The following is a 7,846-nucleotide window of genomic DNA, read 5'->3' on the forward strand; positions in this document are numbered from 1 at the left end:
CAATTCTTGTAAAATTAAAAAATAATTACATATAATGTATGTGTGTGTGTGTGTGTGTGTGTGAGAGAGAGAGAGAGAAGTGGAAAAGGTTAAATTTCTTAATTGCTACAGCAGCAGCACAGGTATGCAAATCACCTAAAAGCCATATTGATTTATTTAAGATATGCATTTAAAAGAATGCCAGCCAGGACATAGATCTGCTCTAAGGTATTTCAAATTAGTAGCTCACCTTTCAAAACCATGAGATAACTTTTTTGATCAACAGAAATAGTGTAAAGATTTGAGAGAAGTATTAAGCTCCTAGATCTAACTCTGGGGAACCCGTATGATTGTGATCAAATTCAGAACAACACATATTTTTTGTGGAAATAAGTTCTTCCCGAGGGCTGTTCGTAAATTTAACTTAGTCAGACAACCTTAATGAGTGAGGTTATTCTGGCCTACAAAACACAGCTGGGAGAAATAGACATGCAATCATAAATAGGAATAAGTGTCTTCCTGATTCTTGGCAGCCAAGTTCCAGAAACACAGTTACTGGCTCTCACAGCCTCTCAGTATAAATAAGAAGAACTAAGATAGTTTGGTTCTTAGTAGAAATTAAAAAAAAAAAAAAAAAAAGGGCATACATAGTCCAGAAATACAATGATGCTTACTCTATATGGAAAGTTAATGTATGATAAAAGGATGTTTTCAAAGGAATAAGTCAATAAATAAATGACTATTTATTCATTGAATAATCATTCAATAAACTCTGGTAAGGAAAACCTCAGCCAATATGGAGCCACTTTTGTTTAGCTAGTGCATTTCCAAACTCCCTTTTGTCCATATCAATCTCAGAGGCTAAATGTGTGGTCTGTGTGTGTGATAGAGAGAGAAAGAAAGAGAGAAAGGAATATGAAAATGTTATGTTCCTTACTTGCTACAGCAGAAGCACAGGTACGCAATCATCTAAAAGCCATGTAAGATGTTTTTGATATATGTTTAAAAGCATGATAGCCAGATTATAGTTCTACTCTACAGACCTACGTCTATTACTTTCTCAGCCTCCTTGTATCTAGGGGCCCCATGTAGTCAGGTATTGTCAATGAAACATAACCATAACTGTGTTAGGACTTTTAGTAAAGCATTACTTTTCTGTAAAAAGGGGAAGATGTTGCCGGTTCTATTTTTCTGATTACTTCTTCCTCCAGGGAACACAATGTGATACCTGAAAACAGAGCATTGATCTTGTGTGAACAAGTCAGCAAGCCAATACTTCTAAAGGTGTGAACTAAAAACCATAGAAGGAACACAGGTCTTTGATGATACGATGAAATTGTTTTCCCTGTCCTGGACTACCTACCTCCAAAATTCTTAGCTGAGACCATTAATGGTGTTATTGTTTAAGTCACAAGGGTTCAGGTACACTGTAACATGAAGCTGAAAAGATTGTTATCTAATACAACCATTTAGAAACATTAAAATATGATTTTAGGCCACATACAAATATAAATCTAGATATAAAAATAGAGAAATGGAATTCAACATTAACATTCCTTTTATGCCATAAATTAAAAAACAACTAAGGCAAATGAAAACTAAGAGAATTGAAAAAAAAGCTTGCAATATAAAAGAAGACACAGTGCTTATCCATAATGAGGAAAGAGCTTCTGCAAATATATGAGACAAATATACTGAAAGAAAATAGGAAAAGCACAGAAACATAAAAATCACTAAAAGACAGTATTAATGGCCAGTAAAAATAAAATTATGTTCAAAGTATCTATTAAATAAATGAATCAGAATAGAAGATTCAAAAATCTGAATTATCCATTGTTATCAAAGATTCAAGAAAGTATATATACTCAGCAGTAAGGTAAATTGATACAACTAATCAGGAGAGAAAATTTGCTTCAAGTGCATTCATTCTAAATGTATATTTTAGTCGAGTAAGCAACTTTGCCTGTAGATTTACTAAGTAATCACAAAAGCTTTCAAAGATGTATCAGGGTGCTTGCTGCAACATTGTTTTAATATTCTCAGTAAAATAAATGAAGACATACTAATGTTCACCAATGGTGACTTAGTTAATAAATTATCGTTCAAACATAGAATGGAATCATCTCCTCTTAACAATGAAATAGATTGGTAGCCAAGTAGATGGGAGTGGAAGGGAAGGAAGCAGGGATGAAAAGAATCTGTAATATTGTTGGTAAAGGAAAAACAAGCCCTTTTCAGAGCATGTGAACACTGAAATGAAATTGAATGAAATGAAATAATACATTTAAAATCTTAATAAACAAAAATAATTACATGTACACTAAATAGGGCATTCTAAAATTCAAAAATCTAGAATACATACTAAAATTTTGACAGTAATTATTTCAATGTAGGGTCAGGCATAATGGAGGAAATTAAATACTACTTTAAATAATTCTGTGTTTTTAAATTTTTGAATAATAAACCCATTTAATATATAGATATAAAAATACATATAAGCACACACACGGCTCATACACACACAATCGTTAAAGTACAACTATTTTTCAAAATAATTATTCAGATTTGCCTCATAAGGAAAACCTTGTGACATTTGAATTCATAGGAAAAAAGTTAAGAATAAAATTTTTAAAAATAATGTTTCTTTTCTATATGACTACTGTCAACCTTTCTTTTCAGTTGTTACTAAATAAATCCATCTTTGGTACATATCTATTTCATTTTTTCATTGATTTATTTGTCAGAATGTCTAACTCATAAAGATGGATAAGTTTTCCTGGGATTTATCATACTACCCAACATATTAGAATCTCAGCTGTTAGTATTTTATTTCACAAAATTCAGTGGTTATTTGATTTGATATGGCATCAATCCAACATGAGAACTCAAGGTGGGAAAGATATATTCATCCTTTTTTAAAAGTGTTTTAAATTGTTATATTTATGGGTGCATTGTAAGTGTATAATTTATGAGGATGTATGTGTCCTTTCATCAAAATAATAGGACAAAATATATACTCTGAAATTAGTTGGTATCTAATTTACCATCAATGCATACTGTAATACTTTCATTACTAGTTTATTTTACAGCACGTAAGTTCAGTAAGAAGAGAAGTTGAGAAGGTGGAATTCATTTCTTAATGTACTGGTCTTGAGGTGCTTATGGAACATCAAAGTCCAGAAAATTTGCAAGTACCTGCCAGGAGAATGTTCTAGCTTAAAGTTTTGAACTAGAAATTTAAACCATGAGTGCATGACGTAAAACCTTGAAGCTACAGAGCAGGAAAAGATAAGTGTCAAAAGTGGAAGAAAGCCCTGGGATACCATACTTTCGAGAATAGAAGAGTCCACAAGGGACAGAGCAAAACTGCCTAGAGAATAGCAGGAAAAACAAAAGTCTGATGCTTTAGAAATTAAGAGAGGAGAGATTTCTATAAAGTGGGCAGTGATTAACCAGGCTAAATGTTACAGCAAGTTAACAAAAAAGATAGGATTTAGTTATTTCCTTTGGATTTAGATCTTAGAATATTATTAGGCCTTGGAGAAGGCAGTTTAAATTCATTTTCTTGAGGGTCCTAATTTAATGCATCTGGGCAAAATGAAAAGCAAGAAAGTAAATAAACTGGGTGACTTTTAAAAATGTAAGAAAAATAACTTGGAATTAACATAAAAAGGTAATAACAACCACGATGATCTGGGAGAGGGTAGCACTGCCAGGTCGTAATGAAGCCGGGACTATTTTATTTTGCTGCAGAGGAATTACCAGAAATATAAACAAAGTCCAGAGAATAATAATATAAAAACAGCTCAATAAACCTGTTATTCTAGTAAGAGTGAGGTACTTATTCCAGAATCAAAAGCCTGCACATTCTGTTAATCATGAGATTAAGCTCAGATATAATTTTTCTGGGGTTATAGAAAAAACACAAAGAAAAATAAAGAATTAGATAAAGAATTAGAGCTTCTAACTTTGAATAAATTCCTCTGTATGGGCTGCATGCAAACCCAGATGTCATGGTTCCATATTAGATTTTAGAAAATATAATTTGTTAATTAAAGTTAGCAGTTAAAATTTTAATTATGTAGAACCTAATTATAGAATTAGAAAATAATTTAGAGCAGAACGTAGTCTGGATATTCACATATTGTATTTACATTAAAATTGTATCTATCATTCTAAGGGAAGAAATTATTTCTTCCTGTGTATTCACAACTGTCATTATCTTATTCCTAAACCTGCTTATTCTCCCTGACACCATCCAGTCTATCCTACAATCCATTTTCCATATAATTGCTAGATTAATCCTTTTCTTTTTTTTCTTTTTTTTTTTTGAGATGGAGTCTCCTCTGTCTCCAGGCTGGAGTGCAGTGGCGTGATCTCGGCTCATTTCCACCTCCACCTCCCGGGTTCAAGTGATTCTCCTGCCTCAGCAGGATCCCTTGAGAATCCCAAGTTGCTGGGACTACAGTTTGTTGTTGTTGTGGGGTTTTGTTTTTGTTTTTTTTTCAGTATTTTAGTAGAGATGGGGTTTCACCATGTTGGCCAGGATGGTCTCGATATCCTGACCTGGTGATCCGCCTTCCTCAGCCTCCCAAAGTGCTGGAATTACAGGCACTAGCCACCACACCTGGCATAGACTGATCTTTTAAAACCAAGTGTCTGAAAGTGCCTTTTAAAGTTCAAAATGGCACACTGAAAATAATTTGTCTCTCCTCTCTCCTAAGTTCCCCATACAATTATAGCAAATGCAAATGATGATAGACAAAACAACCTCTCAAATTTGCCTCACAAATTTGTGTGTCATCCTTGGGCAGGGGCCATGCTAATCTTCTCTGTATCGTTCCAATTTTGGTATATGTGCTGCCAAAGCAAGCACAGGATATTTTTACAAAGATATTCATAAATTCTAGGCTGAAGTTCCAAGTCATATTGGAACACTGATGGATCGAGGAATACGTGAACCTATCAGTCAGATTAAATGTGTACATGCGAACAGCCTATTATGGAGAAAAGTCCTTATCCCAAGGAGCTACCTGGCTCAAAGACAGCAATACCATGCAAGGTGGGAGTACGAAAAACAACTAAAAACAGAGGTAATTGAAAGTCTGTCTAATGAAATATGCTAGTCAGGTGTCCCACACCAACCTCACTGCTAGCCTCTTCCTTGTTTCAATGAACACTAAGCCTAAGCAGCCCAGCATTATACTTTCAGGAATCCAAATTAGTACTCTTATTGAATCTTAATTAATTGCAAAGGGAGAACTAAGAGTTTGAAGTTTCTGGAATGGCTTCCCACGCCAAAGGAAGAAGTTCTCCTCATTTTAGCATCCAAAGAGTGATTTCCTCATCTGCTCACCCTAATTGCAATAAGCACAGTCTCTACCTTGGTTCCCAATCCTAGTCCTACTAGTGGGAGAGATCTAGTAGAAAAATGGACAACAGTATATACAACAGAGAAAAATAACAAGAGTCACCAGTCTTCCATTCTTAAATATAAGTGAACTAAGAACCACTACATATAAGAAGCATAGAAAACCAAGATAACCAAAACATAGCTGACCAATGAAGAAACAAATGTAAATCAAAAAACATAAAAAAAACTTAAAAAACAAAGTTTTACTGTATTTTGAAGAATTTGAAGAATTAATACATCCATTAAGGAAGAAAAAAAGGGTCTGAAAAATAAATAAAAGGAAATGTAAATTACACATGCAATATAAACATATTACTATGTTCCTGGAAAAGCTATGATTTAGTATAATCCAAAGAAAATTTTTATTTTCTATTTGAATTCAGAGTTTTCACTCCCTTTCCAGGAAATATTTTAATATAAGTGTTGGTAAGAAGCATAATCTACAAATTATAAATATTATGTCTTTTCATTCTCAAATAAAGGTAAATATCAGCAATAAAGACATCACTAACCAAAACAAGAAAAAGTAATCAAAACATGTAGATTTCACATAAACAAATGTATAATCAGTTGCTGACTGTTTTGCTAACATATGCTTAATAAATGCACCAGTCACTCTGCACTTTGGCACAAGAATTAGGAGCCAGATTTGTGTATTAGTAAAAGAAAATAAAACAGAATCTTAATTTTTTGCTTTATTTCATAATACTATAAAAGAAAGAAAAGGAAAATTGTAAATGTATAATCCACATGAGTGATTCACAAACTGTCACAAGTAATTGACAAACTGCTAGTTGTTTTCTTAGATATTAGTATTACTTTTCTGAAGCAAATATAAAATTCTGTCATATATATATTATAAAACATTTTCAGCTATACGAAATTAATGTTATCTCCTTCTTACCCACAGTCTTTAATAACCACTATGAATGAACTACTCACCTTTTCCATGAGATTGAATGTACAGAAACATTATTGTATTGCTTTGTATTATAAATAACATAGATTTTGCAAAAATAAATATTATAAGTAAAGTAGAATGGATTTTTAAAAACATGTATTCAATAATTATAAAATGATTTACAGTGACTGACTCTTAAAGTAAACTCTTTGCTATGACTTATGATTTTTTCTCATTGTGGGAGGTAAAACATATTTCAACTCTTGATATTCAAGTTGTAATTCTATCCCTTTGTTCTCATAAAATAGGGTCCACCATGTGCATTTATGACTGCAACAGACATTTATATAGGCACATCACTCACTGTGTTTATGCCTGGTTGTATCTTCCAGAGAATACCAAAATGTAAATCTCTTTGCAAGATGGAATGTTTCAGTTATTCAAACTGCAAATTGAACAGCTGTGAGGGCTGAGGAATTATCAAAAATCACCACACAGGATGCAGATTTTAATTCCTGCCCTTCACACATTTATGTACAATTACAAAAACAAGAAAACAAAAACAAACCTGCACATGTATTAGCCTACAAGAGAGGGAGGCAGTGAAACCTCAAGGTTAAAAAGTTGAAATATCAGTATAACACCTTTCAAATTTAATTCTGAAGCAAAAAGAATGACATCTTAATTTTAAATCTCAGCCTGACTAACTTTGTTCAAATTTAACTATGCTTGAGGCACTCTGATGTCCCTGCATTCATTTATGCTTTTCCATCTCCCTTAGTACATTTTTTTTTCTATTTTTCTACTGGTCCAAATACTCTTCATATTTAGTTTTTTTTTTTTATTTTTGAGGCAGGGTCTCACTCTGTCACCCATGCTGGAGGGCAGTTGTGTGATTACAGCTTATTGCAGCCCTGACTTCTGGGCTTAAGAAATCTTCCCACCTCATCCTCCTTGAATAGCTGAGACCATAGATACATGCCAGGATGCCCGGCTAATTTTTTTTTGTTGTTGTGTTTTTGGTTGTTTGTTTGTTTGTTTGGAGAAATGGGATCTCAGTATCTTGCTCAGGCTAGTCTCAAACTCCTGTCCTCAACCTATTCTCACCAAGCTTCGTGAAATACTGAACAGGCATGAGCCACTATGCCTGATTTACTTTATCTTTTAATGTCAACATAGTTCCTGCCTCAAAATTGTTCTCTAATTTTTTTCCAGTGTGTGTTACCTTCTCCATTCACTTCATGCAAAAAATGCAATGATAAGTTTATTGTGAAATTACCATATTCTACTGTGTATTACAGCTATTTACTTTCTGTCCCTGGTGCACTTTCTTTATTAGACTGTGAGCTTGTTCTGGGCAGGATTTGACTCAGAACCATTTTCCTGTCTGTTCCCCATGGTGTCAAGAACACTGTGCTTTGGATATAATTAATTTCCATAAAGATCAATTGTCTTATTGTAGAACAGATGAAAATTTAAGCAGATACTTGTAATAGCTAAGACTTGACTAATATTCATCATTGAAATTTCAAGGGCCGGGCGCGGTGGCTCAA

General features: G+C 33.3%; 1 non-coding gene across 1 annotated transcript; it reads right to left on the bottom strand.

Annotated features, from left to right (window-relative positions):
- Positions 1-4,744: 4,744 nt before the first annotated feature.
- LOC119625966 (U6 spliceosomal RNA) lies at positions 4,745-4,855 on the bottom strand. Its single transcript, XR_005242179.1, has one exon. It is a non-coding gene; the product is annotated as a U6 spliceosomal RNA (small nuclear RNA).
- Positions 4,856-7,846: the final 2,991 nt, after the last annotated feature.

This window comes from Chlorocebus sabaeus, chromosome 15 (genome assembly GCF_047675955.1).
Source record: "Chlorocebus sabaeus isolate Y175 chromosome 15, mChlSab1.0.hap1, whole genome shotgun sequence".
Taxonomy (NCBI): domain Eukaryota; kingdom Metazoa; phylum Chordata; class Mammalia; order Primates; family Cercopithecidae; genus Chlorocebus; species Chlorocebus sabaeus.